The sequence below is a fragment of the Triturus cristatus genome, chromosome 1_1 (assembly GCF_964204655.1).
Source record: "Triturus cristatus chromosome 1_1, aTriCri1.1, whole genome shotgun sequence".
NCBI classification, from domain to species: domain Eukaryota; kingdom Metazoa; phylum Chordata; class Amphibia; order Caudata; family Salamandridae; genus Triturus; species Triturus cristatus.
Window position 1 is genome coordinate 252,122,701 of NC_140579.1, and position 22,407 is coordinate 252,145,107.

Sequence of the window (22,407 nt, forward strand, 5' to 3'; positions counted from 1 at the left end):
GTGAGTGGTTCATTTATGAATTCCGAGGACGTATGATCCGGTTTGTGCGTCTAAATAGGCCTCTGTTCACCATGTGAGGTCTTAGTGTCTAGAGGGGGAGGTGACTCGAAGCAGAGAGTTACGTAAGACTGGTGACGTTGCCCATCCTGGAATGTGCTATCCATGCCAAGCGATCCGCTTCTGTGGTGCAGCGATGAGGTCACTCGTGGAGATTAACACCCAAGAGGTGCCTGCCGAGGCACTCCCAGGGCTCCAGGTACCAGTGATGGGAACTGCTTAGTAGAGTCAAATCCAGTGATAAGAATGGCAATTGAGCCCATGTGAGTTAGGCCATAATTGGGTTCACAGACGCAAGAGTTTACCGTTTCTTAATTCAGTGGCGCTCATTTTATCCCTCTCTTTAGGGTTTAAAGGTGCCTTACCAGTGCTTAATTTGTAAAATATTAAGTGCAGGTGCTCACATTTTTTAAGGAGGCCACACCCTGGCCCCACCCACTCACTCCACTGACTCCACCCACTTCCCCTATTGGCTCCACCCACCCACATCCAGAACTAATATTGTTGAACGTGCCTTAACAAGGGTTAGAACCAAAATCTCCAGGTTGAAAGGTAAGGAATTGAGCCATGTGCCATAAGGATGCACTACAGGACAGTCTATACCCTGTACTGTGCACCTGTAGCTGAGGGTCAGTCACTAGATGAGTATCATCGAAGCACAGATGGTCCAAGCTGTGGCACAGCAAGATCCTAAGGAGGTGCCTGTCACCCACAGGGGTGTAAATCTGAAAACACCACACATCCACCCAGAGAGGTGGGAGACAGAGCACCACACACCCATGACATCTCACCTCCACATCCCTGGGCCACAGGAAGCCCATCAAGGCCCCATTAGTTCCTGTATACACAGGCTGTCAGGATCTGACTTGCAGAACCCCTGCAGGTCCCCGGCAGTGGGTAGAGAGCCATGCGAAGGACAGAGCTCCTGCCTGGAGTCCAGTGTTGGCAGCGAGCGGTCCCGGGTAAACTCTGAAATTAAAGCCCTGCTGTTCCTTTGTGATGATGCTTATTCTGGATTGTCACTTACTCACACCGGACTGCCCCACCCCTTCTCCCTAGCTGCAACCGGACCGGACCCTCCAAAAAAGAAGCATCAATCAATGCAATGCACTCGCAGGAACGCAGGCTGGCAGTTGCAATATCCGATCATAACGTAATGTCTCGCAACCCCTGCTCCCTACATACAGCAGCAGCCTCGGCCCCACCACAGAGAACAAGACGTGATTCTTTGTGGTATTATATAATAATATTATACAACCTATGATTTTTAGTTGAGTTGCACCAATACTTCATAGAAAAAAGTTGTAGTTGAGCTCTTTTTGCAAATTGCAATTGCTGCTCATATTTAATTTCCTGCTTAATAAGGTCCTCTAAGTTGTTCATCACCACGTAATGTTCGGTTTTGTTTAGCATTACTCCATTTGGACATTAAAAAAACATTCCAGTCTCCTCTAACCATCGCAAGCTTCAAATTGGGTAAACTGTGGTGATGAATGTTCAAGGCAACAGCAAACCAACCTTCTCCATTCCAGCCTCCTGAGAAATTCCCTAGTTTAGCAGCTACAAATTACTTCAAACAGTAACAGTGCTAATTAATCCCTTTGTCCAACGAGGAAGTGGCCAGACAGCCAGAAGATAGCTGTGGGTACCCTAGTGTGAATTACGTGAAAGGCGCACAAGGTGCGCGCAAAAAATGTGCGTGCGAGAATGATAGTGGTATTTTTTTATTGGGCCAAAACACAAATAATATAGCGTGCATTGTTTACATACTGCTGTTCAAATTAGTTTCAAGCTCAAAAGAACAATTTTTCAATGTGAGACTACCCCTGTGTTTGGAAAAAGTAAATCTCATTTTAACTCCATCAGTCGCCATGAGCCCTGGAGCCTGGAGGTTCTCTAAGCAGCTTGCCTGAAGAGGGTAGTATTCATTTAATGTTGCCTTGTATTGGCGGGGAAGCAGTGCAGATGGAAACTGCCACGTGAAACGTGACACAGTCCGGGCCTTTGAGATGAATTCGCAAATTTAAAATATCTGTGAGTGTTCACGGACAAGGCCTGTCTGATAATCATTCAACTGTGTGAATTACATCTAAGGTTAGTACAAGAATGGAGATGCTAGAGCCAGGGGTCCTACAGTGGACCAATCTGCGTTGGAAACACGAACATGGATAACATGCAGGAACTCATGTCCATACGTGTGTCACTGGGTTCTGCCTAAAACTTGTACTACAGCTGCAGGCAGACGTGTGCTGTAACCTGCCCTTTTTGATTTGCAGATTCTGCAAAAAGAAAAGCATGCCGGTTTACATATGTGGAAAAGCACTGGCAATTTACTCTGGGAACCCATAAACTGGGAGGTCAGATTTGGCAGAGAAAAGGGGCCGTGGAGTCACGAGGCGCTGAGCTTGAAAAAGCAGAGTTGACAATTAACTTACAGATTTATGTGCTGCAAGGAAATTGTTAAAGAGGACACATGTTAGTAAATCTGTTCCAGATGACTTAATAGCGACTTGTTGGAGTACTATCTACTACTCTGTTACCTGTGACCTGCAGTCTCCTTGGCACTGGCTCCACTGGATCGCTGGCAAATAAAAAAAATTGGAGGACCCCGGCCTAGGCCAAGAGCATCAGCATGCAATGCAAATGACAAGTCAAAAGGAATAATTTATGGCCTGCTTCTGCCGAGTTTTCATTTCAGTGCATGTGAGTTGTTAACAGAAAGCAGCTATGCACTTTTTAATTACTTCGATGTCAGATTAAGCTTATTGCCGAGCCCAGAGCTTTCCAGGACCCAGCCTGCCTTGTCCGCAGCTCACCCATCAGCCCACTCTCAACCGTAATAATTAACCAATGCAAACGAAAGAGCTCCTTGAAAGGCAGGTGTGCACTACTGACATCACTAACGTGATGCAGTCATCATGCCTGGACCCGGGTGGGCCATCCTTTGAAGACATACCAGACAAGATATGAATCTGAATGGAAGGAGGACGACACAGGACAGGTAGGTACATTTCTTTTTTAATGATTATTGGGCTCATCTCACTGGGGAGAAAAATTCAATAGCCGGTGCTAAGCACCTGAAAGCTCCGGCACAAATTAAGCACTGTGCCTTACCTCCTTCACAGGGATTTTATATTAATCTATAGCTGCCATAGAGTACAGCCTGCACATAAATCTAGTGAGCTAACTTCTTAACTTTCAGACCAGGGCCTAGCCTGTGAAGTGTTTTCTTATGTGAGAAAATATGAATTCCTAAATGGGCTTACCAATTTTACAGAGGAATGTGATCCTTGTGCAACACATTTCTCCCAGTGCTTCAACTTCCTGACCTGTCCATATTGGGATCACGGGTTCTTGTATGTTTGTGTGTGTGCAGGGCTTTAAGTGGGCCGGGTCTGTCCGGGTCTGAGCACCGGCAGTTTTTTTTTGGGGCCCTCGAAACGGGTCTCTATCGGGCTCTATTTTCGTGGCTACTAAAGGTAGTCCGTTCCTTATTTTTTTTTTTTCGGACCCGTTTTGAGGGCCCAAAAAAAAACTGCCGGTGCTCAGACTCTGCCCACTGTTGCTGCACTGTTAGGTAACCTGACCCCGTCTCCCTTCGCCATCCTCCACTTTGCTTAACTTGTTGGGAACCTATCAGCTCAGTGGTCACGGCCTGACGTCCACGGCACGACGGCATGACGTCATGCCAGGTGAGCTTTGTTGGAGGAAGGGAAATCCTTTAAGAGAGCCATTTTCTCTCGGGATTTCCCTTCTCTTCTCTTTTTCCGGCGGGAGAGCAATGTCGTGGTAGTGCCAGCGCGGGACAAATCCAGGACCAGGAGCAACGTCGTGGTGGTGCCAGCGCGGGACAAATCCAGGAGCAACGTCGAGGTGGTGGCAGCGCTGGACAAATCCAGGAGCAACGTCTAGGTGGTGCCAGCGTGGGATGCTGAAAAACTGAAGAGGCAGAGGACCCCAGGCAGCCTGCTCCACCACGAAAACCCGACCTTCAGCATTTTCACCTGTGGAGCCCCATCCTTTCTCGGTAAGTGCAGTTTATGGCAGGTTGTGCACTATATAAATGCTAATTATAGCCCTCTGACAGTCTGTCCAAGTATTTGTTGACTCCAAGCCCTCTTCATCACCCAGAGATGGTATCCGTTGAGAGTGCTTTATGCATGCAGTCACGTGTTACTTCATCTTGCATTCCCTAAGAAGAATTGTCGTTGTCGTCGTCGCCGCCCCCCCCCCCCGCCCCAACCAGGAAGTAGTTTTTGTTTCGTGCAACACACAACTGTTGTGTACTGCATACTTTGAACTGAGTGTTCTGTGGGCGTCGGAGTTTAAATTAGGGATCGGTGTTTATGATGTGGCAAGGTTGAGATGGTTGAAGCCGAGGCAGAATGCAGTGTGAGATTCTCAGTGTGTCAGTAGGTCATAGAGGCGTGCAGACTGCATGCACATCCAATCCGTGGCCTCTTTGTAGGCCACACAGAGTGACAGTTTCATATATGCCTATGGGAATAGTTGGATGCTGTGAGATATGCAGATGGAGGATTTAAGGGGAGAGGTGTTGGCCTAACGGCTAGGGCGATCAACCTCGGACCTGGGGAACTGGGTTCGAGTCTCGGTAATGTCGCTAAAACATCCTGTGATTCTGGGCAAATCACTTAATCTCCTCGTGCCTAACAAAAATGAATGTGTGTCCTTATGTAACGTAACTGGTGCTATGTAAAGCGCTCTGATAACCTATTCGGTTCAAGTTCGCGCTATATAAAACTCTAAAAAAACAAAATACTGCCTTTCTATACTATTAGGGAACAAAGGTTAACATGGATATTTTTTTAACCAGTGTTTACAGTCAAAAAGTACTGGATTACTAAGAACCGTGGCTGCACATTGTTTATGGTTAGGTAGACGTAGGAGGCAGATGTACTTGAAGCATATGTGAGAACCTCATGCTTCCAAGAGTCCTGTGTTCGGGGAGGGGGGGCTTCTGTTCGTGCTTGTGACATCTAAGTAATTTTTAGTCTCGTGCCAACCTGCATTTTCTGGATGGGAGGGTGTTGGCTGGGCAAGAGGCGTATTCCTTCCTGACAAAATAACTGAATAAGATACCAAAGCAGAATGCTTTAGGGAAGAAATATGTGGAAGGTTAATCCTCAGCACTGACGCTCCTAAGGCCACAGATGAGGCCCTAGGTGCACAGCCCATTTCTAAGAGGTTGATTTGTTACGGTTTTTACTGCTCAGGCTTTCCTCACATGTTAAGTTGGGGAAAATGGTTTAATTTAAAAGGGAAACATGGATTTAAAATTGCATAGTAGTAAAATGTTTATACTTGGCTGCCCTTGATAGCCCCGGCTTTCCACCTGAAAGGTCAAGCAGAAAAACTGTTTAGTTGGGAGAAAGTCACGGGAGTGGGGGGATTAAAGGGACTGTACAGGTGGTTGGGGCCTGCATCTGTGCTGGAGAGGTGGGGAGGGCCTGTGTATGTGCTGGAGGGGTGGTGGGGGCCTGCATCTGTTCTGTAGAGGTGGTGGGGGCCTGGATATGTGCGGGAGAGGGGATGGGGCCTGTATATGTACAATGAGAGATCCTTTCAGGTGCAGCACAAAATGAAGAGTAACACCTGCCTGCCAAATAGCACTCCAATTAAACATTGTTGATCACTGGAGTAAACTATTCAATTTTTGTTGCAGATAAGAGGCTCAATATTCTATTTTCGTGACGCAAGGCCTTATCACCTTGAAACCAAAATCGGCAGAGGAAACCAGCAGAGCAAAATTTTCTTTTCTTTTTCAGATATACCAGTCCAGCCTTAAAGAAGGAAGTTGTACATTTTACCATGGCTACTAGTAGCTTATCTGCTTCTGCTCTGAAGCGCAAGTCTATGCAGTCTTCAATGATTGACTTCCTACCGGCACTGAAGCGCCAGCGAGTTACAGGGGAGTCTTGTCCAGTACAACCAACTATTGATGAGGCTAGTCAAACTCAGCAAGAGTCTGACAGGGACAGTCAACCTTTACAAAGACTTCAATGTGTGCCAGAGAAAAAAACTGTCAACTCCCTGACTGCTGGAACACTAAACAGTGGTATTACTTTCAGGAGGAATATAAATGGTTGTACCTTAAGTCAGGCAATATTGGATGTTCTTCCTGTAAAAGGGCTAAATCAACAGGTCTTTCAGTGCACAATAACACCCAAGGCATGCGCGTAACTAAAGTGTGGGCAGATGGCGAGGTTGGTCCTTCCGGTGACGGAAAAGCTTTTAGGCAGAAACAGCTCAGGAAGAAGATTATAGAGCATAAGGCGAGCGCTGGTCACTTGGCAGCTGAGGACATTCTTACAGCTCAGCAGAAAAATACATTTGTGGTGACAGTACACGAATGTAATGCAAAACATATGGAGAGCACATGCAGGGTATTTGACACTGCCTACTACTTGGCAAAAAAAGATCGCCCTTTCACTGACCACCCTGATCTAATTCTCCTTCAGGCAAAGAGTGGCAGTGCAATGGGCCGTGTTTTGCACAGCAATGTGACTGCAACAGAAATAATAAAACACATTGCATTGGAAATGCAACAAAGATTGGTCTGTTATATCAGACAACACAAACCAAAGATCACAGTATTAATTGATGAGAGCACTTCTATTAGCAATGCTTCTACCTTGATCATCTACCTCCGTGGCATTTTTGGAAATGAAAGTACCCCAGTGACCATCTATTTCTGCCTTCTGGAGCTGGCAGAAACTAATGCTATTGGCGTAAAGACAGCTCTCCTAAGCTACTTTGAAAAAGTTGGACTCACAAAAAATCTGCTTCATGATATCTTGATTGCGGTATGTACTGATGGAGCAGCAGTAATGTTTGGTAAAAAAGGAGGAGTAGTAGCATTGTTGAAATCAGAATTTCCAAATCTTGTACTGACATGGCACTGTTTGGCTCACAGACTAGAACTTGCTGTGGCAGATACAGTGGATGAGGTTGCAGGGGTCAATCACTTTAAGATTTTCATGGACTCATTGTATGCCACATACAGCATGTCACCAAAAAACCAGAGAGAGCTAAATCTGGCCGCCATCGAGGTATGTGTACAGCTTCAGAAGATAGGGAAATGCTTGATACTAGATGGGTAGCATCCAGTTACAGATCTGTGAAAGCTGTTTGGAACTGCTTCCCTGCCTTGTGCAAACATTTTGAGAATGCTTCTAAAGACCCATCCAGACCCATAAGAGACCGGAGTAAGTATGAAGGTCTCTTGAAGAAGCTTACATCCTATTCTTTTATCAGAGATTTGGGGGTAATGTGTGATGCACTTCAAGAGCTCAAAGACTTATCACTCTCCTTACAGAGGAGGGATATTACAATTGTTAATGCCCACAGACTTTAGGTTAGTCAAGTACGCATATTTCTAGCAATGAAGAACTCACCAGGGGAGTTTTCTTCTGCGGCTCAGAAAGCGGTGGACGAGGGCAAATTCAAGGATGTTCCTCTTTCCCATGGTAGAAGTAACTCTGTTGCCCTTAATCAAAATCAGTTTTACCAAAGTCTTTCAGTAAATATCAATAAACGATGTGCCCCTGATTCTGAGAAAGAACTTATAGCCAGCTTCAGTGTGCTAGATGCAGGCAACTTGCCTTCTGGTGATGAATGCATTCTTTATGGGGAAACAGATATCCAGAAACTGTGTTCAGAATTTCAGCTGCCAGCAAGAGATACTATACAAGCTTTTAGACTTTTCAAAGATTTTGGTGGAAAGAAAACCCCTGAAGCATTAAAAAAGTTAGTAGTTTGCATGGAAACCCTGCCAGCAAGTAATGCGGATTGTGAGAGAGGTTTCAGCGCAATGAACTTAATTGCTTGTCCAACAAGGGCCTCTCTTCTTGTAGAGACCATTTCTTCATGCCTATGGATAAAACTCAATGGTCCTCCATTTGAAACATTTGACCCAAAGCTGTATGTAAAGAGTTGGCTTGCAAAAGGTAGAAGGTCTGCTGAAGAAAATTGTTGTGAGAAACCCCAGCAAAACAAACACACTGTGAATATCTTCAAGGGTTTTGGGGAATCCTGCAATAGATTTCTAAGTAATATAAATATTCTTTACATGTTTTTTAAAGTGTTTGGTATTTTTATGGGTTATACTTAATAAATATACCTTTTTGCCTATTTTATTATCCTTTGCTGGATGCGACTTCATGATTTTCTTAAGCACACAGTGCTAGTTATTTTGATTTAGACCACGCCCCTACTCGGATAGGCCACGCCCCTTCAAGACATTAACCACGCCCCTTTTAGAGCACCCCCAGTTTTTTTCCCACTTAAAGCACTGTGTGTGTGTGTGTGTGTGTGTGTGTGTGTGTATGTGTGTGTGTATGTATATATGTGTATATATATATATATATATATTCACTGAAAAAACCATAGGTTTCACACATGTTATAGTTAGCTGGACATTTTACTCGTGAAAAACCAATGAAATTCCCCCGTTATAGTTAGTGCAGGCAACTCTAACTCACGCGACCGCAATCCTCTGCTGATGATATTACATCACTGTATTTAGTCACTTATTCACCCATGTCTTCTTCCATTAATCTTTAGCTATACATATATTACAAATATTTATTTTTCAGAAAGACACATATGTCATCAGCAGAGGATTGCGGTCGCATGAGTTATAGTTGCCTGCACTAACTATAACGGGGGAATTTCATTGGTTTTTCACGAGTGAAATGTCCAGCTAACTATAACATGTGTGAAACCTATGGTTTTTTAAGTGAATTTGCAAGGTTTTTAAAATGCTAATTCCTAACTATAACGTGTGTGAAACCTGTGGTTTTTTCAGTGAATTTGTACGGTTTTTTAAATGCTAAGTTATTAATATATATATTTTGTTTTTTTAATTTTTACCGTGCGCGCACCGAGCGCAACGTTCGCAGAATTTTTTCCGTTTCCACCGTGCGCGCACTCCGCGATTTTTCGTGAAAAAAATGTAAACTTTTTTGGGCCCTTGGGGGTCCTTCTGGGACCCCCTGACAAATGCTAGGGGGTCAGGAACTGTCCAGCCTGCCCCCTTTTCACGTTCTCAACCTTTGTTTTTCACCCCCTCAGAGTGCGAGAAACAAAATGGCGGCCGACGCTTCCTGGTTTCGACCGATTCGAATGTTTACTAAGATCTAACAACCAATCAGAATTGCGCTCGGCAAGGTGCGCGCACCCAGCGCGCACGGTGCGCGCGTATAGATATATATATATATATATATATATATATATATATATATATATATATATATATATATATATATATATATATGCTTTTAAATGCTATTTTCTCAGGAAATACTGAACAGTTTTACACCAGACCTGCAAAAGGCACTTCTTTGACCTTATGGCTACCTCTCTGCCAAATTTCACGTAATTCTGTTCAGCCGTTCGGGCTGTAGCTGCGACTAAAGTCCCTATGGAAAAATCCATGGGGAAAACGCGTTTTGGGACCCCCCCCTGTTTCTCGGCCCCCGCTTGACGAATCTCCCCGAGACTTTCAGGGAAGGAGCGCCCCATTAGTTTTGAAAATTTCGCGAGGATTCGTCAACCGGCGCCAAAGTTATTCAAAATAGAATTTTGAGATTTCCTATGGAAACTCGGTCCTAACTATAACTATCTACTGGCGACCGCCAGTAGATAATATAATTATATATATATATATATATTTATTAACAACCCTGGGTGCAGTCGCGCTACGCGAAGTGCACTTTGCACGACGCACGCTACGAGCAGCTACGCGAACTGCGTAGTGCGGTAGGGAAATGCTGTTCGCAATGATTGCACAGTGCGGACAAGCATCCGGCACTGTGCAATCATTGCGAACGGCATCATGCACAGTGCAAACGGTCTTTTTCTGCCGCTCGAGTAGTTTTGTACTTGAGCGTCCGCTTTCTCAACGTGGACTGGTAGTTTCTCATCGCGAGCATACTCGACCACTCGCAATGAGAAACCTGACCTCCCCACGTTGAGAATCTCGCCCGGAGGTTTATTTTCCATGCTCGCGATTGGCAACTTGATGTTGCCAATCGCGAACGAGTAAAAAGTCTCGCTGGGATGTTGATTCTGCTCGCTCGCGGTCTCCAACTTGACGTTGAAGACAGCGAGCGAGCAAACAATGCCCGCTATGCGTTTTTGCACTGTGCTATGTGCAATTCGCGTAGCGCGTAGTTGCGCAAACTACGCACACTCCGCAAGCGTAGTTTTTCCGCCCAGGCCTAATAAATATTATGGTCTGCTTTCTCATGTATGCACTAGCACTTTGCCGAGAATTGGAAAAAATACTCAAAAAAAGAATACATCGTTGCCAAGGAAATACTGATCCTGCTGTCTTTTTGACCTGCTCAGTGCTGTATTCCTGCGCCCTCGACAAACAGTGGGTGATGCAAAGGAGGGTGATAATAGACTGTAATAAATTCAAGTTTTCTGCAGAAAAAAAAATGCGAAAATAATCTAATACTGAGAGATAAAGCTGGGTTTAGGAAGGGTGATTAAACAGTTGTTTTGCTTTTTGGAGCTAGAATAGAAGGAATTCGAATTGAGGGAAGTTTGACTGCTATTTTGTTGATGTATATGCGACTTTTGTTTTGGTCAACGGAACATGTCTCTAGAAGAAAATACAGTATTGTAATATTTCTACCGGTCTCCTGTCAGTACTCTGTGCCGTCCACAGGTCAAATTGTGGACTTAACCAGCTACCTGTCAAGATTGAGATTCAGAATGGCCTTATGTAGTGTTGAGTCCTGACCCTTACATTGTGTTCTTTAGATTTAGTAGACCTAGCCTTAGACTTAGTCATCTACCTTTGGAGAAAAGGAGTTTAGTTCTATTTCCTGCGTTCTATATCCTTTGAAAGCAAAGATGTAACTAACTATAATTATTGGTTTGAAGGGAGGGGGGCATAAAAAATGGCATGACCCTTTGCGGGAGATACAGTTGAATGGGAAATGTCTTTTAAATATTTAGGCGTAGCTTTCACAACGTTGTTAATTTGTTTTGAGCACCTCCAATTGACTTCAGCAAGGGTCCCTGACAGCTAGTGGAAGCTTACCAAGGTTTAATTCCTTCCAGTCATCATTTGAAGTACTCAGCCCTTCGTTTATCACTGAGAAAAGATGAACGGCATGTGGAACCTAATTTTTCGGTCGACCTTACTAGAGCCACCTTGAGCGAATCTGCAATGTTTGTATACCTTAATAAAATGGCGGACAGTGGACTCCGGGTTGAATCCTGTAAGTAAGGCATGGAACAAATCCTATGTTTTCTTTTCAAGTTGTGGTTTTTGTTTTACATTAGAGGTGAGGAAGTGTTGATGCGCGTTGAATGTCAAATGCACGATAACCCAGGTGTGGTTGGTTACTTGGGGGGTATTACCTCAGCGTTATGTTTTTAAGACCTTTGTTTCTAAAGTAAGAAATGTTGGTTTGTCCAGCAACCATATAATTTTATAATGGAAATGTACAATGAGAGCTTGGCAATATGGGCTTGATCGTTATCCTTCTCTAACGGGTCTCAGGTGTTGTATGCTGATAAAATTGTTTTACATACTATAAATCTATTTGAAATCGAAAAATCTTGCTTTGGTTTCAAATTTGAAAGTCCAAGCTCGTCGGTTTAACACTGTGGAAAATGCGTGTGTAGATAGTGTGTCTTTAGTATCGACAAAATGAAAGCATGACCGTGTTTGACTCTCACTTAGCATTGTAAGACTTTCAACGGGAGGTTGCATTTACGGTCCCAGCAATAATGTACAACTTCTTAAATATGCTGCGGATTGACTTGACGCCGTATCTCGTGCTCCTATGCATAGGTGGGGGCTGAAATGTGTATTCGGAAGGGAGACCTCTGATATTAGTTTCCCCAGCAGCTGGAAGGTACACTTTAATATGTCTATGCTCTGCCCCTTTGTACATCACGGAGTCCAGACCCGTGAACTTGAGTTTGTGTTAAGTCATCTCTCGTTGATTATTCGGTACGGCACGTGAAAGGAGGTGGATTACTATCCCCACAGGAGGCGGAAACCGAGGTTCTGGAGTTCAGTTGAGCGGCTAGGGATTTGGGGGTGGTACAAGAAATGCTTTTAGTCTACAGTTTGTGTAGAGAGTCTAGCATCTTTACTTGTTTCCAAATATAAACCAGAAAATAATTTGAAGACTTCGTGGCAGTGGAAACGATCCCTTAGAACCTCACTGCGCAAATAAGTCATTATTTTTATAAACCAATCTCTGCGGACTCTAGTGTGCTCCAGGCCGGCCTTTGATGCTGCACTATGATGACATTTTATGAACCCTGACAAAGAGACTGATAAATGCCGGGACCCAGCCATTATCTCCCTCGAAGGACCTGTGCTACTCTTGGCTATGCCCCACCCCGCGTCGAGCACGAATTTATAAAGGACGCGCACAAGCTTTCAAAAGTCAAACCTGTTGTATTGGACACTAATGTTTTGTGGGTGGGGGACGCTCTGCCGTGTTTTTTGGACCTATGCATACTTTGGTCTCTTGCCGAAGCCAGCAGCCTGTTTTGGGAGGGAGGGGTGGGGGGGGAAGCAGGCCACTGACAACCGGCTTTGTGTGAAAAAGGCCGCTTTATTGGAACAGGTGCACATTACAATTTTAAAACCTTGGCAAACAGCCTTCCAAAACTAAACCTCACTAAATACAACATATACCTAACCCCACCCCCCTCCCCTAAATTTTCTTCAAACCCGCCCCCGCCCGTACATTACATCAATATCAACATTACATTCCTGTATAACCCATCAACAATCTCTAAATCCAAACCTTCCGATAACCAAACTCCCCTGCCTGCCCCTTTACAGCTATCGATCAACCAAACTGTGGAACCGAGCTAAACTTACCCAACCTATCCTTTCCCTGCCGATAACCCAACTCAACAAATAAATCAACCAACCTCCGGCAAAAATGTCAAAATTCGCATAACCCCCGCACTGCACCTGCTCCAAGCGACAAATACATAGTATAAAACAAACCCTTGCACACCTGTCCCAAACAAAACCACCTGAAAACTCTGAAAGAAAACAAAAAGAAAATAGAAACTACAAAAAGTAGACACCGAATAGAAAAATTGTGTTTTTTGTGGGAGGGCGGGAGGGGGACAAAAAACACCCAGCTAAATCCCAGCCACCAGGTCACCACTAACTAAAATGGTGGCTGGGGAAAGGCGCCAAACTCCTTTATAAATTGGGCTATATTTGGGCTATATTTAGGCTACCAAAAAGTAGCCCAAACGCAAAATGGCCGGCGCAAGGCCAGCCACGCCCCCCCACACACCCCCTCCCAAACCGCCCGGGGGGGGGGGGGGGGAACTCCCTGCGGTCGTCTACCCCCCCCAGCCCCCCTTGGGAGGGAGGGGTGGGGGGGGAAGCAGGCCACTGACAACCGGCTTTGTGTGAAAAAGGCCGCTTTATTGGAACAGGTGCACATTACAATTTTAAAACCTTGGCAAACAGCCTTCCAAAACTAAACCTCACTAAATACAACATATACCTAACCCTACCCCCCTCCCCTAAATTTTCTTCAAACCCGCCCCCGCCCGTACATTACATCAATATCAACATTACATTCCTGTATAACCCATCAACAATCTCTAAATCCAAACCTTCCGATAACCAAACTCCCCTGCCTGCCCCTTTACAGCTATCGATCAACCAAACTGTGGAACCGAGCTAAACTTACCCAACCTATCCTTTCCCTGCCGATAACCCAACTCAACAAATAAATCAACCAACCTCCGGCAAAAATGTCAAAATTCGCATAACCCCCGCCACCCAGAAAGACTGGGTGGTATATCCCCTAACCACCCCATCTTTCTGCCCCCCAACAAAGAAAACTTTTAGACCCCTAAAACCATGACTCTGCACGTGCACGCACCAAGACAGAACCTCCCTAATTGCAAGCAAATAAAGGTCCATGCCCAACCTAGACAAATGTACACCATCACCCCCCAAAAAACTCCACCGCCTGAAAACGAATATCCCTGTGAGTCACTCTCCCACCACCCAGATTGCGGCAAAATCTGGAAATCTCTGCCTACAACTTCTTCCGAGACCTGTCAATGGCTCCGGGGTTCGACGCCCCACTCCAAACCCTCCGCGGGACCAATTCCGTCCAAAGTACAAGACAGCCCGACCAATGCTCCTACAGCAGAACCAAATCCCTCTGCATTGCCCGCAACAAGACCACCCCTTAACACCACAAATATCATTCTCGCCCCAGTGTATCCACAGAATATCCGAACATTGACCTCTCACCATGGCATTGTTCAAACACGGGCAAAACTCCCTCCAAAGCATTCCCCCTTTACCTTTCCCTCTCATCCTGAAAAAGCGCTCATTAAATCCCAACATTCCCCCAAAATAACTTTTGCACGCTTGTACATGTGCCCATTTGATGAAGGAATGCCCCACTGTCCACACCGTCAATTCCCTCGCGTGGGGCCCAGCCACAGAACCTGAAAAGAGAAACAAGAATGAGACTCACAAAAAAGGGGGGTTGACGCATGCTCTTCCGCTGCCTTAGCTCTCACATATTTATGGAAACAGTCTGATGACCAACGCCCTAGCCGCATGGCGTCACCCTGGGACCCACCCCGGATATGCGCTGCAGATGCCGCCCTGATTCTAAAAGAATGAATCCCAAACCGAGCCCCATCCAAACCAATCCTCAGCAATCCTTTGCGAAAAACCATACGCAGCTGATAATCCGTGACACGAGCCATTCATATGCTTGAAAACCAGATCCCTCCCATCCCCCCCCCACCGCTAGGAACTTCCATTGCTTTGCCAAACGCAGCGGACAAGTACAACTGGGGGTTCCTGCCTCTAACCACACCCCCTTACCAACACTCCACTGATCCGTTTTTGCACCGGACAACCAAATGTTCAAACCTGTGTCCATAAAGAACACCTCCTGCCAACAAAGCCCCGCTTTACTTGGGTCCCAAGGAGCTCTAGAACCCGGAAAGGCCCAAAAACATGAAAACCATAAAGGTAGCAAACACGATGCCTCAAAATCATCCCTGCGGACTACAGGCAAAACTTCCAACAAACATATTAACGTCTGCCAAGAACTAGGTGAACGAGACATACGAGCCCCTCCCCGCTCCCTAGCCCAGCCCTCAAGCATCTTCCTTCCTAATTCCCCAGCAGAAAAGGAATATCCCCAAAACAACTTACCCATAAAGGAAATACCCGCCAACTTCCCAGCAATAGTAACTCTAGACCAACCTTTCTAAATGAGGTCCAAGATAAACTGCACAACATCTTCTGAACTGCACCAAAAATCCCCCCTCTTATAAGCTCCCGACGCCAAAAATTCCCACCACGCCAAAGAATAAGCAACACGAGTGGAAACAGACAGAGAACCTACCACCAGTTGAAATACCCTGCGTTGCTGACATGCCAAAGGTGCTCCTGCGTCGGGGTCGGTGACTTGTCCGCCCCCTCAGCCAGCCCATGGAATTTCCCCCACTGTGAACGCGACAAAGTATCCACACTGTCATTGTCCATACCTGGTACGTGCAAAGCCCCGTATGAAATGTCGTAGCACAAACGGCCCAGCACAAACACTCTCAGCAATTACAAAATCTGCTCATCCCTTGCTGACTGCCTGTTGACTATATGCCCCACTGCCATATGGTCTACACGGAAAAGCACCTTCTCGTGCTCCAGCTCTGCGCCCCCAAATGGTCAATGCCACCAAGAGCGGAAAAAGCTCCAAAAAAGTAATGCTCCGCCCTCCATTCTTCCAATTCTGCGGCCACTTCTCTGCACACCACCGCCCTAGCCAATAAATACCAAAACCAACCCTGCCTGCCGCATCCGAAAACTTTTGCACATCCCACCGTACACCCTCGTCCCTAGCCAGTGATACTCCGTTAAGGGAGTGCAAGAAAACAGACCACCTGCGCAGGTCCTACTTCACCCCTGCTGACAAGCGCACGTGATGGTGAGGCAAATGCTGACCCGCCAAAGCCCGGCCCAGGAGCCTGCAGAACATCCTACCTGCCCCGACCACCCTACAGGCAAAATTCAGATGACCTAACCACACTTGAATGTCTTGCACTGTCACTTTCCGCTTAGATAACATCCCGACCAATAAAGCCAACATTCTGCATTTTCCATCCTCAGGCAGACTGGCCTGCATTGCCATTGAGTCAAGCTCAATTCCCAAAAAAGGATATAACAGTATCGGGCCCTCTTGTCTTTTCCGGTGCTAGCGGCACCCCAGGCTCTTTCATAAGCTCATGAAAAGTGTCCAGCGCATGCTGGCACTCCGAGGAGCCCGGGAAACCCACAAAAAGAAATCATCCAAGTAGTGCCCATTGGTAAAGCCTTGTCCACATACCATTTGCCTTCAAAATGCATCCCCAGCAAATGCCCATCATCCGGATGAACCGGGAGCAGCTTAAAAGCCGACTTGATATCACACTTTTGCCATGCCTGCAGCTGCGCCCGCGGTCACTACAAGTGACATGGGTACATCAACTGAGGAATATGACACGATGCAGCACCGTCATCAATAAAATCGTTGACTGATGACCCTTCAGGCCATGACAAATGTATCAGCCGAAAATGCCCTTCCTCCTTTTTAGGCACCACACCAATATGTGAAATGATTAAATTGCGAACTGGCCACACATCAAAAGGGGGCCTGCCATCCTCCCCTCCCGCACTTCCTCATTCGATTTCTCACGCACAACCAATTCATGCTCTGATGCAGATTTCAAATTATCCGCCAACTTCCAGAGCGGAGGCCCGTGGTACCCCAAATGAAAACCCCCACCGAGAACATCCAAAGCGTCTGTCTTGCCTCCACATTCCCGTAACTGCTGCCCTTGCTGTCCGCCGGACGGTCTGATGCCCCAACAGTTACGAGAGGATATCTTTCCTGCCCTAGAGCACTCGTGTCGGTATTTGCAAAACTCCCGTGTGCATAAACCCTTATAAAAATCCCAACATGCCGCAAATCCAGTTTGTGACGCGGCTGAGCCTCCCTCCCCACCCTGGGTGGGCTTTCCCTGAAAGGGCCGATAAACTAGAGGCAGCCCACTAGCTGTAAAGAAGGTCTTACCCCCTGGCGCCGCCCCCATGGTATGTTGCCACAAATCCTTATCCAACTCACCCCATTTTGCCTCTGAGTCCCAAGCCATCTGAGCCCTGAACTCTCCGGCATACTGTGCCCATGCAAGACACTACCTGTAATGTGGGCCTTCCATAAAACATCCATATACTTAAATATAGCCACGCAGCGCCCAGGGAACTTCTCGCAGTAAACACTGGTAGAAAAGAAAATTGCCGCTGTCCAATTCTCAAGTGCCAACGGTACTTTAGGGCGCTCGGCCAATTCACATTCCTCCTCTTTAGGGCCCTCTTAAATCTCACCTCCCTGTGCAGACGCTTCAAAATCTCAACATATTCCCCTTTCCATATGCGCCCCTTCGTTGCGAGCCTTAGGTGTGCGCCTAAGGGCTTAGTCACCCCCATATAAAGGAGCTTTTTTTTTTTTTTTTTTAATTGTCAATTCTTTACTTACCAACGGCTCCTTGCCACCCACAGCCACTGTTAGACCCACTCTCCACTTTAGCGTCCCAAAAACACTCCCCCATCCTCTGTGCCTACTCCCGTGTCCCTTACGTACCTACCCTTATGTAATCCCCCTTCCGTCCCGCCCCCACTCCCCCCCCCGACCCCACAGACACCATAATAGGTTTGGCCCGTGTTAATACGCTCTCACCTGGCTCTAAAGAGGACGCTCGGACCGACTCCGATCTCCGCGCCGGTCTCTCATAAGATTCCCTTCCAGGAAGAGCCCTCGCCGATGGGCCGCGCTTTCCTTTGCCTGTCACCACCACCGGCTGCTTTAGGGGTACCGCTCCCTTGGAATCCTGCAAACAAACTACAAGAAACATGAGAGGGCCCCCCCCCCCCCCCTCCTCATAATCCCGCACTTCCCCTTCCTCAGGGGTATCCTCATCATCATCAAGCAAGAGTGGCTCTTCCACCTGCAACACCTCATCAAAATCCACCGTGCGGGCCTTACCAGACCCCACATGACCCGTATGACCACTTTGCGGGGGAGCCGACTGTACACGCCGGTCCTCCCCCCTCCGATGACTGGCATCACAAACCATTATATCTCAAAAAGCTGTCCACTTTGACTGTAGTGACGTTGGGGCCAGCGAGGTCGCGCCGGACCTTCGTGCGCTAGCCGCGACGGGATCCACCGTGCGGGCCTTACCAGACCCCACATGACCTGTATGACCACTTTACGGGGGAGCCGACTGTACACGCCGGTCCTCCCCCCTCCGATGACTGGCATCACAAACCATTATATCTCAAAAAGCTGTCCACCTTGACTGTAGTGACGTTGGGGCCAGCGAGGTCGCGCCGGACCTTCGTGCGCTAGCCGCGACGGGATCCACCGCTGGTACGGATGTGCCGCGCCAGGCCTCACCCTCCCTTCTCCTCGGCGCAAATGGGCCGCACCTCGCCCTACCGAGTCTGCTGCGTTGCTATGCTTTTTGTCCTGTAAAGAAAATAGTGGACTGGTGTGCTGGGGCCCTGCGAGCTAACCAAACCACTTGCCCTACGACCACTCGGAAAAACCTCCCTATTCTGCCAACTTCCAGAACCCCCTGCGTAAAACACACCGCCCGAACACGGCGAAGCCCCACCTTCCTCATCCCCACTCCAAACTAAACATCGCCCGCACCACCCCCGACGCAGAGCCCATGTCCTTCGGAACCCCACGAACCCGCGAGCCTCCTACCCCAACGCGATCCTGACCTCTAACACCAACCCCTGCCCGCACCCCTATATCCAAACCCTCGCCGCGCCCCTGAACGTGAGAAAAGCCCCATGCCACCTCCCCGCCAAGGCTCCGAACGCCTACAGACCAAAAATGAAAATATGTCCAACCTTCCCAAGCCCTGTCCCCCCCAGCCGGCTCCAACTCGCCAAAACCACACCCTCATCCCCACTACCGCCCCCACCTGCCCCTGCCCGACCCTCCCCAAATACCGTAGAATGCAAACCCCCCCCCCACCCAAAGACACCGAAACCTTAGAACCCCCGAGTTCCCTGGAAGAAAGTAAAACCTGCTGAGAACCCAACCCCCCTACCTGAGCCCACTCCCCCCCGCCCAAAGAGCTCGCTCCCACAGGCCCCAACCCTCCCCTCATAGATAGAGGGGAAGAAAACAATAAAGGACTCTCACAGCCCACCCCCCCCTCCTCACCAGCTCTGTCAGCCATGCCTAAAACCCCAAAATCCTGCTCCTCTCCCAAGTGCCCTGAGAAAATCCCCTGCACCAGACCAATACTGGACAGCTGGCGTCTTACACCCCCCACGCGGCCGGTCCTGCCACCTGCCTCACTAAAACAAACGCGCGAGGGGAAACTTCTCCCCGCTCCACAAAACTGCCGTCATGACACGCTCCACTGGCACCCTGCATCGTGACACCTCCCGCCTCCTTTTTAACGCGCAGAGGAGCCTCCGTGTAGTAAGCGTCTTCCAGAAGTAAGGCAACCACATACAATATAAAGGAATTACATTAAATACACACTTACTACACTCCGGCAAAGAAACGAAACGCCTCTTTGACACACGCCCTCCCCCGCGCCTGCCTCTCGCCGCGGGAGAGGAATACAATCGCACCGCTGAAGCCGGCTCAGCCGCCACCACTCCTCACCGCGCCAGACCTCCCGACCCTCCCCTCTCACTCCTCCCACCTCAACCACCGTCGCCCGCAACCGTGGCTGCATTACAAAGGCTGGAGCCGCCTTTTTAAAACGCTGGCGGCCCCTCTCACTCACCGGGACAAAAAACACCCAGCTAAATCCCAGCCACCAGGTCACCACTAACTAAAATGGTGGCTGGGGAAAGGCGCCAAACTCCTTTATAAATTGGGCTATATTTGGGCTATATTTAGGCTACCAAAAAGTAGCCCAAACGCAAAATGGCCGGCGCAAGGCCAGCCACGCCCCCCACACACCCCCTCCCAAACCGCCCGGGGGGGGGAACTCCCTGCGGTCGTCTACCCCCCCCAAGCCCCCCTTCCTGCTGTAAGAGTAGCGCGCAATTGTCCCTGGTGCGTGAAACGGAAGCGCTCGGCTCACCCACCGCACACTTCACCTCCCACATCTGCCGCGCCTCCCAGTGACGTCACAGCACTTGGACTCCGTCTGCTGCCGCAGTTTAAAGATATTTTTTATGTCTCGTAGGGGGACAGGGGGCAACGAGAGATTGAAGAGGAACTGGTCTTCCACTGCCCAGGTGACTGGTGAATCAGACCACGTCAGGTCAGAGTAAGAAACAGAAGTTCCCGTGTGTGAGTTGTGGTACATGTACTCTCAGATAAAACAAGAGGAAGCATAGGTCCGTATTGTGTGTAGATTATTTTTTTTAGTCGAGAAACTTATTTCCTGGTCCCACCCACGCCTGCTCATGTGCTGAATAACATTTAAAATGTAGCAGCCAAGAGCGCTGCGCGCTGATGCTGATAGTAACCATTCATATAGCCTCCAAATTAAATTGTCTTCTTGGCACCTTAATAACGGTGGTGCTATACCAAGCAGCTATCTCTGGTTTTATATCCTTCTAAAAAGAGGAAGGGCGTTCTCTGACGTTCCAGGATCCAATGCCATCAAAGTGCATTCATTTCTGCAGCGGTTCACCTGAAGGTGCCAATCAATCATATTTTAGTCTTGAGGTCTTAAATTACAGCGTGTGCCTATATTTAATGTTGGTGAAACCGGTGCCTGAGTCTAAAGAGCAAAACACATGTGAATTCGTTTTATAGTCCTCAATGTTCTGTCTAGCCTGTGTCAAAACACTTTCAGATTTGGCAGGTAAGCGAACCTGAGGCTTACGTCGATGATGTGATTTATCGACGATCAGTGTTTAGGTGCAGACACCCGGATTCGTCCGTGGCCTGATGCTTCTGCTGATGACTACCCATTTTAGATGCTATCTTTATGTAGCACGTTAGTCTATTGGTGCCTATCACAACGCCCTGCTGATGCTGGAGTATAAAGAAAGGACGGCTGCATTGGCGTGCTACAAGTTTGAATAGATATGTATGCTTATTTTAATGGTGCACAAACACTGATAAAAATTACAGCGGTCTCTTTTTTGCCCTTTAATCTTGTTAAAACAAAGTGATTTTTTTTTTCTCCCTTTTTGTATGGTTCGATAATAAACATTAGTTGGACGATCTGCACTACAATTGGTGCATATTTCTTACATAATTATTGTATTATTGGGGGATATATAATGTAGCTGCTCTTACGTTTTTTAATTTGATTTGTGCTTCGTTTTATTTTTTGCTTCCTTAAAATTCTTCTGGGTGAAAAATATCCATATTCTCCAATCTTTGGAGGAATAGCTTGTGAGATTCATATCAAACGTGGCGCTGAGGTCCAGTAAAATTAAAGCTGCAGTGCCACCCTTATTTAATTTAAGACAAAGCTGTTCAGTGACTCCAAGCAGTGCGAATGCTGTACTATGACCGTCCCTAAAACTGGATTCAGAGGGGTGGAGGAAGCCATTCCCTTCAATAAATACCGACTGATACATATATACATTACAACTGCATGTTTCCAAACTTTTTGACCTCGGCCTTCAGCGAGTGAGGAATTCAAAAGATGAATCACCGTTTGCAGAAGCTGATGGCATAATTTTCCCAAATGCAAAGCGGGGAAGAAGGTTAGAGGAGAACCGCATTTGATGGAGTTCAGTAAGGTAGTAAATATCAGGAGATCAATTGGCAGATCCAGAAATGATCGCTTCTCCTACTTGTAGCTGAGAGCGAGAACTCGCCATGTTAACAGGGTCTTTATCGATTTGTGGCTGAGAGCAGGGAGTTGGTGGGATAGGAGATAAGGAGGCCTGCATGTCAGACACTCTCTGGCAAAAGAAACCAGCCAGTTTCTCGTAATGTGACTGTGAGAGCGATATTAAGGGGGAAATGATAGTAGGATCTGATAGAGCTTTAACCACTTTAAATTGTTTTGGGACAATTTCTTGCTACAGTAATCTTCTCACAATAGTAAAGAGCTCTGGTAGAATGAGTTATATTTTTTTAAGACCAGCCTATAATTCAGTTTGTCATCTTCACAATAGGTTTTGAGCTAAAGTCTTTCACGGTGTTTACAATTCTATTTACCTCTAGCACAAAGTTTCATTAAACCACGGGGTTGGGGGACGGGGATCTGCGGTGAGTAGTATGTTTAAGGGGAAGTGCAGAATCAAGAGATGACCCAGAGGCGTAGCTAGAGTCCGTGGCGCCCGGGGCCATCCCACAG

The 22,407-nt window shown here is 47.2% G+C and overlaps 1 protein-coding gene, 1 long non-coding RNA gene and 1 pseudogene across 2 annotated transcripts in view; all 3 read left to right on the forward strand.

Annotated features, from left to right (window-relative positions):
• LOC146870092 (MAP kinase-activated protein kinase 2) overlaps positions 1 to 22,407 on the forward strand; it is a 626,925-nt gene that overhangs the window by 79,341 nt on the left and 525,177 nt on the right. The gene's annotated exons all lie outside the window — the stretch shown is intronic.
• Positions 6,069 to 16,626, forward strand: LOC146870093 (E3 SUMO-protein ligase KIAA1586-like; annotated as a pseudogene).
• Positions 20,299 to 22,407, forward strand: part of LOC146870094 (uncharacterized) — a 137,642-nt gene continuing 135,533 nt past the window's right edge. The window contains exon 1 of the long non-coding RNA XR_014969098.1: positions 20,299 to 20,403. This is a non-coding gene — a long non-coding RNA (uncharacterized LOC146870094). The remainder of the gene's footprint in view (positions 20,404 to 22,407) is intronic.